This window comes from Tamandua tetradactyla, chromosome 9 (assembly GCF_023851605.1).
Source record: "Tamandua tetradactyla isolate mTamTet1 chromosome 9, mTamTet1.pri, whole genome shotgun sequence".
NCBI lineage: Eukaryota > Metazoa > Chordata > Mammalia > Pilosa > Myrmecophagidae > Tamandua > Tamandua tetradactyla.
In genome coordinates this window covers 40201158-40208855 of record NC_135335.1, presented here as the reverse complement: position 1 = coordinate 40208855, position 7698 = coordinate 40201158, and positions in this window count along the sequence as shown.

Here is a 7698-nt window from a genome sequence, read left to right as displayed (position 1 = left end):
AAGGACACACCCACAGAAGCTGAGAGAGGAGGACACTGAAGTCAGAAGCTGAAAGCAATGAAACCCAGGAGATAAGGACCAGCAGATGCCGGCCATGTGCCTTCCTGTGTGACAGAGGTGTCCCCAGTGCCTCCAGCCTTTCTGCAGAGAAGGTATCATCCTCTTGACTTTAATTGGGACATTTTCACGGCCTTAGAAATGTAAATTTGTAAGCTAATAAATTCCCATTGTAAAAGCCAACCTATTTCTGGTTATATTGCATTCTAGCAGCTTTAGCAAACTGAAATAGCCACACAGACCTAAATATTAATCCGTGCTCTCCACTTACCTAGTGATCTTGAATAATTCACTCTCTTTTCTGAGCCTCAGTTTCCCCTTCTGTAAGACAGAATTATGTCGACCCTCAGAGGGTTGTTATAAGAATTAAGTGTTTTAAAATGCCAGGAAGCACCTAACACAGTGTCTGCCCCACTGTGAGTGGCTGGTCTATGACAGTAGTGGGGTAGTTAGAATTACCACTATTATTACCAGCAAACATTATTACAGAGGGCATAGAGGTTGAGAACACTGGCTTTGGAATTAGGCTGCCTGGGTCCAAATCTCAGCTCCACCACCTTCCCTGATTCCCCACTAAAAAGAAAATGAGTTTCTTGGAGGAATGGCTGTTTTCAGGCCTGGGGCAGTGTAGGTGCAAAATGAGCCTGGAGCACCTCATCGTGTCCCAAAGTATGAAAACGAAAGTCATCGAAACACACGGACATCCAAGCCAGCCTGAAGTTGCTCCTACGGACTTAAGCATCAAAAAGAGTAATGACTGTAACTGAGTCGAACACACTGAACAAATCCGGGAGTTCAAAATGAGTCTTGGCAGAAGGAGAAGAAAGTAAAACTCTCATTTGCTGCCAGTGGAGGTAGTAATAGTCTCAGCTTCTCACTCTGAGAGTTGATATGTAAGGGGACAGAATCAAGCATTTATTCTTCCCTTTCAGAATGAATAGTACTTTAGGGAAATACTATCCCTTGTTGATGAGAATTCTTGCTAGTGCCCATGAAGGGAATGATAAAATTAGGGAATCATCATTTTGCAACTGAACTGCAGTGATCGCCAATGGATAATAAAACCACTGGGAAGAAGGTTCTTGGGGGTCTGGATAATTCTCAGGTACCAAATTATCGGGCCACAGATCACTTGCTACTCAGAGGGAAGAGGCAGCTATTCCACGGAGGGCGAACCCACCTGAAACCACTGATCAATCTTAGCATCCTTAAATATGAACATCAAACAGCATGCCTCCCAATGTGATGTAATATGAAGTACACATCACCCAAGAAGTACTCTTGCTCAAACTGTTGAAACTAAATGTAATCCAGCATTTGGATCAGTTTCCAAAATGTAAGGCGTACAAGGATGAACAGCAACCAGTGAATTGTCAAGTGGAGGAAGCAATCAGAGAAATCCAAACTGGGCGGCACTCTACCAGAAAACAATCAGTGTTCTTCAGAAGTTCACAAGAAGGGGCCATTTTTCTAAAATAAAAGCAACTTAAGAAATGTAACAGTGTTGTATTGTATGTTCCTTTGCTTAGATTTTTATTTGAACAAACCAACATTAAAAAGACTCTTTTGGAACAATGAAGGAAATTTGAGTATGGATTAGGTATCAGATTATACTGAGAAATTATTATTAATTTTACCAGGTGCCAAAGATTTGTCATTCTGTAAGAAAAATCTCATTTTTTAGAGATGGATGGTGAAGTATTTCAGGATAGAACGTCACGATGTCGTTGACTTTACTTGAGATTAAATGAAGAAAGGTAAAGCAACATGGGGAACATGCAAATAGCAAAAAAGACATTTGGTTTTATTTATTTATACTATTCTTCCTATACGTCTGTAAATTTGAAATTGTTCATGGTAAAAATTGGAGACCACTCACCCTGCCGGCCATATTAACAATGGCCACATGGGGGCAGCAGAGCTTCAGGCTGGAGGTGGGCCCCAGCTTTGAAGAGGAAATGAGGATGAGGTATAATACCCCCTTCATGCTTTCATGTATTTATTTCCTCTTGTTCTTTCATTTAACCGACCCTTAGTGAGCACCGGCTATGTCCAGGGACCTGTGCTGCAGCTGTGGGGGAAAGAGTCGAACTAACCCCGTGTCCCTTCCTGCAACCACTTGTCCACTTATCTGAGGGCCGGGAAGGGGCAGTCCAGCTGGGTCTCTGCAGACACTGGGTTGACCCGACTGGAATGGAGATCTCGACTGGGGATGTTGGAAACAAGAGCCACTTACCAACCATGTGATCTTGGGAAAGTGACTTGATCCCCTGACTGTAGGTTATAATAATCCATACCTTGGGGCTTTTCTGTTGGGAGCCCTGAGATAGACACAGGCTGTCAACCGTCTGAATATCATGAAGGCCCCAAGGTCTGCCGGGACACGATGTCTTGGTCTGCCAGGGCTGCGGCGACAAAGCCCCACAGACTAGTTGGCTTAGGCCACAGGAGTTTATGGTCTCACGGTTCTGGAGCTAGAAGTTCAAACTCAAGGTGTGGGATGCACCACCCTTTCTCTTAAAGGGGAGAATCCGTGCCCTGCCTCTCCCTTGACTGGCAACCTGTAGCTTTCATTGGCTTGTGCCTCTGTCAGATGACTGCCTCCTTCTCTCTGTGTACAACTTTCCTCTGGTTCTGAGGACACCAGGCATATTGCATCAGGGCCCAGCTTAATCCCATCTGGCCTTGTCTCAACTAACAGCATCTTCAAAGACCGTATTCACAAATCAGCTCCCATTCACAGGACTGGGGTTTAGGATAGGGATATGTCTTTTGGGGGAACACAAGTCAACCCACAACAATATGCACGGGGCTTTGGGACTGGGGCACTGGGATTCAGACTCTCCAAAAAGGCAAGGTAGTAATTGTAGCAGCTATGTTTACTGTGTCCTCTGTGCCAGGCCCTGTCCCAAGCATCTACATGTATCAATTTATTGAATTCTCACGACCAGCCTATGGGGCAAATACTATTATTGTCCCTACTGTAGAGGTGAGGAAACGGAGGGGCAGGGCTGTTAAAGGACTTTCCCAAAGTTTCCCAGCTGGCGAGTCGGGGAGACCAGGATTCAAATCCAGGCAGTCTGGCTTTGGAGGCCTCACTGATAGCCACAAGGGCTGCTGCCCTTCTCTTTGGGGATGGGGGCTGTGGGGACATCATCCTGTAGCTGACAGGAGCTGTGGATGGCGGAAGGGATGGCAAGAAAATTCAAGATAGGGCTGGGAATGGAGGGTGTGGCTCCTGATAACCTCCCTGGAGTTTTGCTCACCTAGCATCGGTTTCCTGATAATAGAGCCCATCTCTTTCTTTTGGGGAACCACTCTTCCCCTGCTTTCAGCCTCATGGTGAAGTAAGGCTGATGCCAACCTCTGGCTCAAGAATGGGCCAAGTGACCAGAGCTGGTCACCGACAGTGACGCCTGCCCTGCATTCAGTGACTGGTTCATGTGACTCAAGCTGGTCAGTCAGGGAGAATCCTGGAACTTGTTCTCACCTATCAGGAAAGAGAGACACTTTCCTCTGTTGGAGTAGCTAACTTGCCAGGATGTAAGTCTGAGTTGCTTTGGGTCATTTTTGCTGTCAGTGGGGAAAAGTCAGCTTGAGAACGCGGACCACGTGGAAAAGAGCAGAGCCAGGAGGTGGAGAGACGGCACTGGCGCTGCTGGATCCAGTCCTGCCTGAATCCAGCTTCACCCCTGGACTTTCCAGGGACAAAAAGTGTTTCTTTTCATCTAAGGCAGTTTGAATCGTTTTCTGTTGTTGTTGTTACTTGCAACCGAGTCCTACAATGTATTTCTTAACAGTGCCAGATAAAGAAAAAAACCAGCCAAGCTATTTATCAAGGGGTCAAAGACTTATGAGCAACTAAAATAACTGGCGTATGAGGAAGGAAAGTCTTGTCTGAGTCCCTGTCTCTGTCATCTCCCAGCAGTGTGTCCTTCAGCAACTTGTTCCTGATTTATCTGGACTACTGCCTCCTACCTAAAGTGGGAAGAACAATAGTACCTATTTGTAGGGCAGTTGAAAGAATTAATGAGCCGACTGCTAGACCTGAAAGGGCATCGAAGAATGCCTGGGACATAGTGAGTGCTCAAAACAGGTTAGAAATATTCTTTTCTCTTTTTCCTTTTGATCGCAAGTAAAGGAAGTTGAGTGTATGGATTCCCAGTGTAGGGACTGATACAAATGTAGGACCAGTTACTCTGATTCTCTTGGGGGACCAGATGGTTTTGCACTGCTTTCTCCTCCAATGCCTGCCTTCATCAGTCTGGTGCCTCAGGCTTATGATTTCTCCTCCTGCATGGCTTCAGCCTCCACGTGGTCCATAAGGGGCAGCTCTTGCCTCCACTCTCCTCACCTTTAAGGCCTTTCGTCTGCTCCTCCTGTTTACTGCCCTGTTGTTACTTAGAAACAAACTTTTAAGAGAGGCCTTCTTTAGCCAATCAGATGGGGCAAGGGAAGGGGGTAACGTGATACCAAACACAGCCACCAAAGCTAGAGGAGCAGCAGGCTGATTCGTTCAGAGTTCAGAGTGGAGAGGGCAGGGAATGGTTGGCATCTCCATTGTGCGTTTCTGCAGCCCTCTGCAGAGGCGCAGCATGAGCTCCCAGAGCCGGAAGAGGCGGTCAAGGTCAACTCCCCCAACCTCTTCATTTTATAGATGAGGAAACTGAGGCCCACAAACTCTGCACAAAATCTGAAGAGACTTGCACACAATCTGGGAGCCAATAAATGGTAGAGTCCCAGGTCAAGCATGACCTTTAAAACTCATTTGGTCCCACCACCCATCACATGTCCCACAAACAGGTCTTCATTTCCAAAGAGCGTGAGAGACGAAACAGAAACTTTTTCGTGAGCAGACGCAACAAGATATGAAGCAGAAACTGCGTTTGCTGAATGCTTGGATGGTCTGGTCGTGTTGCATAGATCCTCCTGCTCAGACCTCAAACCACTCTGTGAAGTAGATTCTCTCGTTTGCCCCATGGTACTGAGAAAATGGGGACTCTGAGGGGCTTTGTCACTTGCCAAGATCAACAAGCTGGTAAGCCAGGGCTGGGATTCACATTTGGAGCCTTTACACTTATGCCCACCTCTACAGCTTGTTAGGCTGCCCAGGCAGTCGGTGTGGACATGAGAGTGAGGTAGGCCAGGGGCAGATGTGGGAAGAGCGGCTCCGTCCAAGGGTTTGTGGTCCAAGGGCCAAGAAAGCTGGAGGCCTTTTCTCTCCCCCCACATCTGGTCCTGGCCCTTGGGGCAAGTCATGGGTCCTCTCTGTTCCTCAGCCTCTCCATCTGTAAAATGAACATCCTACCTAAGATAAATCCCTATGTACTTTGGAGAGGTGAAGTAAAAAAAAAGAAAAGTGAGAAAATAAAAAGCGTTCCTGACAATAGTAATGACACAGGTGGCACTAATGCAAGGACTCTGTAGAAATCATTCTACTCAATATTAGGCTAAAAATAAATGGATGGGGTGGTGTGACAGTGGCTCAGTGGCAGAATTCTTGCCTGCCATGCCGGAGACCTGGGTTCAATTCCCAGTGCCTGCCCACGCCAAAAAAAAAAAAAGAAAGAAAGAAAGGGCTGGATGACTGACAGCGCTGTCACAGGTTCCAAAGAGGAACTGGGATAGACTTTCCTCTTAAGGCGGACGCCAGGGCAGCGAGCTTCCCTAGTCCCGGCTCTTGGGGGCACAGAATCTTGGCAGGCCTGAAAGGGCTGAGCCAGGATGTGGTTCTTATGCTTTATTTTGCAGGCAGCATAGAAGAATAGTGAGAGGTTTAGGCTCTGCAGCCAGAGCAGCTGTGGAATCCTAGACTTAAACCCCCTGAATCTCAGTTTCTTTGGATGAAGAACAGGCATACTAACAGAACCTACCTTGGAGGGTTGTTGTCAAGGACTCCAAGAGGCCAGACATATAAAGTGTTTTGCACGGTGTCTGGTATACAGTATGCACTCAGTGATTGTTAACTCTATTGTTGTTAAGTTAACCTAGAATCCATGAATACGTGCAAAATTTTGGTGTATTTGCATCAGCAGTTTTTCTAGTATATCCATTAGCTAGCATTGCAAAACTGTCCTAAAATTTAGCAAATGAAACAATAACCATGAAGGCAGTACCGAGAATCTTCTTCGGGGAACAATTCTTTCTGGAAGCAAGGTTGGGTGTGGTTGGCACCGCCCTTGAGACTGGGGGCCGCTTAAGCCAATTAGTCTATTCCGTTGCCTGGTGTGGTTCAGGGATGGACATATGGCTCAATCTTGGCCAATGAGAATCAGGTCCAAGACTTTTATTCTTTTGAAGCTGGGGAGACGTAACCAGAAAGAGCCTCTGCAACCATCAGGCAGTCATGAGCCATCAGCCAGCCTGTCTGAGCATGCGGTTAGCCAGAAGAGCTGAGTAGAGCCAAGTTGAGAGATAAAGAAAACGTGGGTGGGGGTGGGTTTGAAGTCAGTCCTAGCCTGAAGTTTCCAGTCATGGGAGCCAATAAATCCCTTTTACTTAGGCTTCAGGGGATTGGATCGTTTGCCATTTGCAAACAGATATACCCAGGGAGTGGACAAGCCACCAGTGGACTGTGCTTGATGACTGGTAAAGCAGTGAAGCTGCTAAAATCTCCCCTTTCTTTATGCCTCTGAGGGTTAGTAATCATTGTCCAATCGAGTCAAAAGTGCTTTCAGAATTCTGGAGTGACTATTTTGTGCAATCAGGCTGTAAGTAGCTTGAGGGTAAGAACTGGGTCTTCTCTGTTCCTAGGCTGCTGAGTTGGCGCAAGGCTCACAAAAAGGTGCTTCTTCCACACTTGAATGAAAGAGAGCCTTCTGATTTGGGACTTTCAAGCAAGCACTGTTGCTGTGAGCAAGCAAACAAGTTTCAGAATGTATACAAAATTTAGCCTCTGAGAAGGTTTCACAGTGGAGGAGTCTGGAAATAGCCGGAGGATGCCTCTGAGCAAATGAGTGGCTGTGGCGGGAAAGGTTGCAGCCACCGGAGCTGGTGAAAGACCCTATTCTCTTCTGCAAAGAGGCTCCTGTATGAAGATGCATCAGAAATCTCATCAGACAGGACAGCCCTGGAGTATTCCTTGGCTGCAGCTGGCAACGAGCTCCCTTTAATTACGAGATCTGTCTCCGGATGCTGGTGTGATAGAGTAGGAACAGTGAGGGGTTGTAAAGGGCGTGGCTTTGGACTCAAGCAGATTGGGTCCAAATTCTGGCTTTTGCATTTCTAGTCACGTAACTTCTCAGAGCCTCAGTTTCAGCATCTGCTGAATGAAGTATGATCGTGGTACTTACCTTCAATGGCTGTTTTGAGAATTAAGTGAGAAAATGCATGTAAGGGCTTAACATGGTGCCTTGGACAAAGTGATCAATAAATGGTTCACACACACACTAAACATGGGGAGGAGAAAAGTGCAAGAGGCTCTAGCACATCTCTGTGGGTAATGAATAAAGCAATGGTGTGCACGCCTTCACGTGGGAAAACAGTATCCTTTGTCCTCTGGTGGTTTGTCTTGGACTTCTGAAAGCTTGGCTTCCTTCAGCCGGCAGCCCCTGCTCCCGCTTGCCATTGCTTTGAGATTTCTAGTTCCTGCTTTCCCAACCCCCTCAGTCACCTTCTTCATTTAGTCCTGCAGTTGAAGTA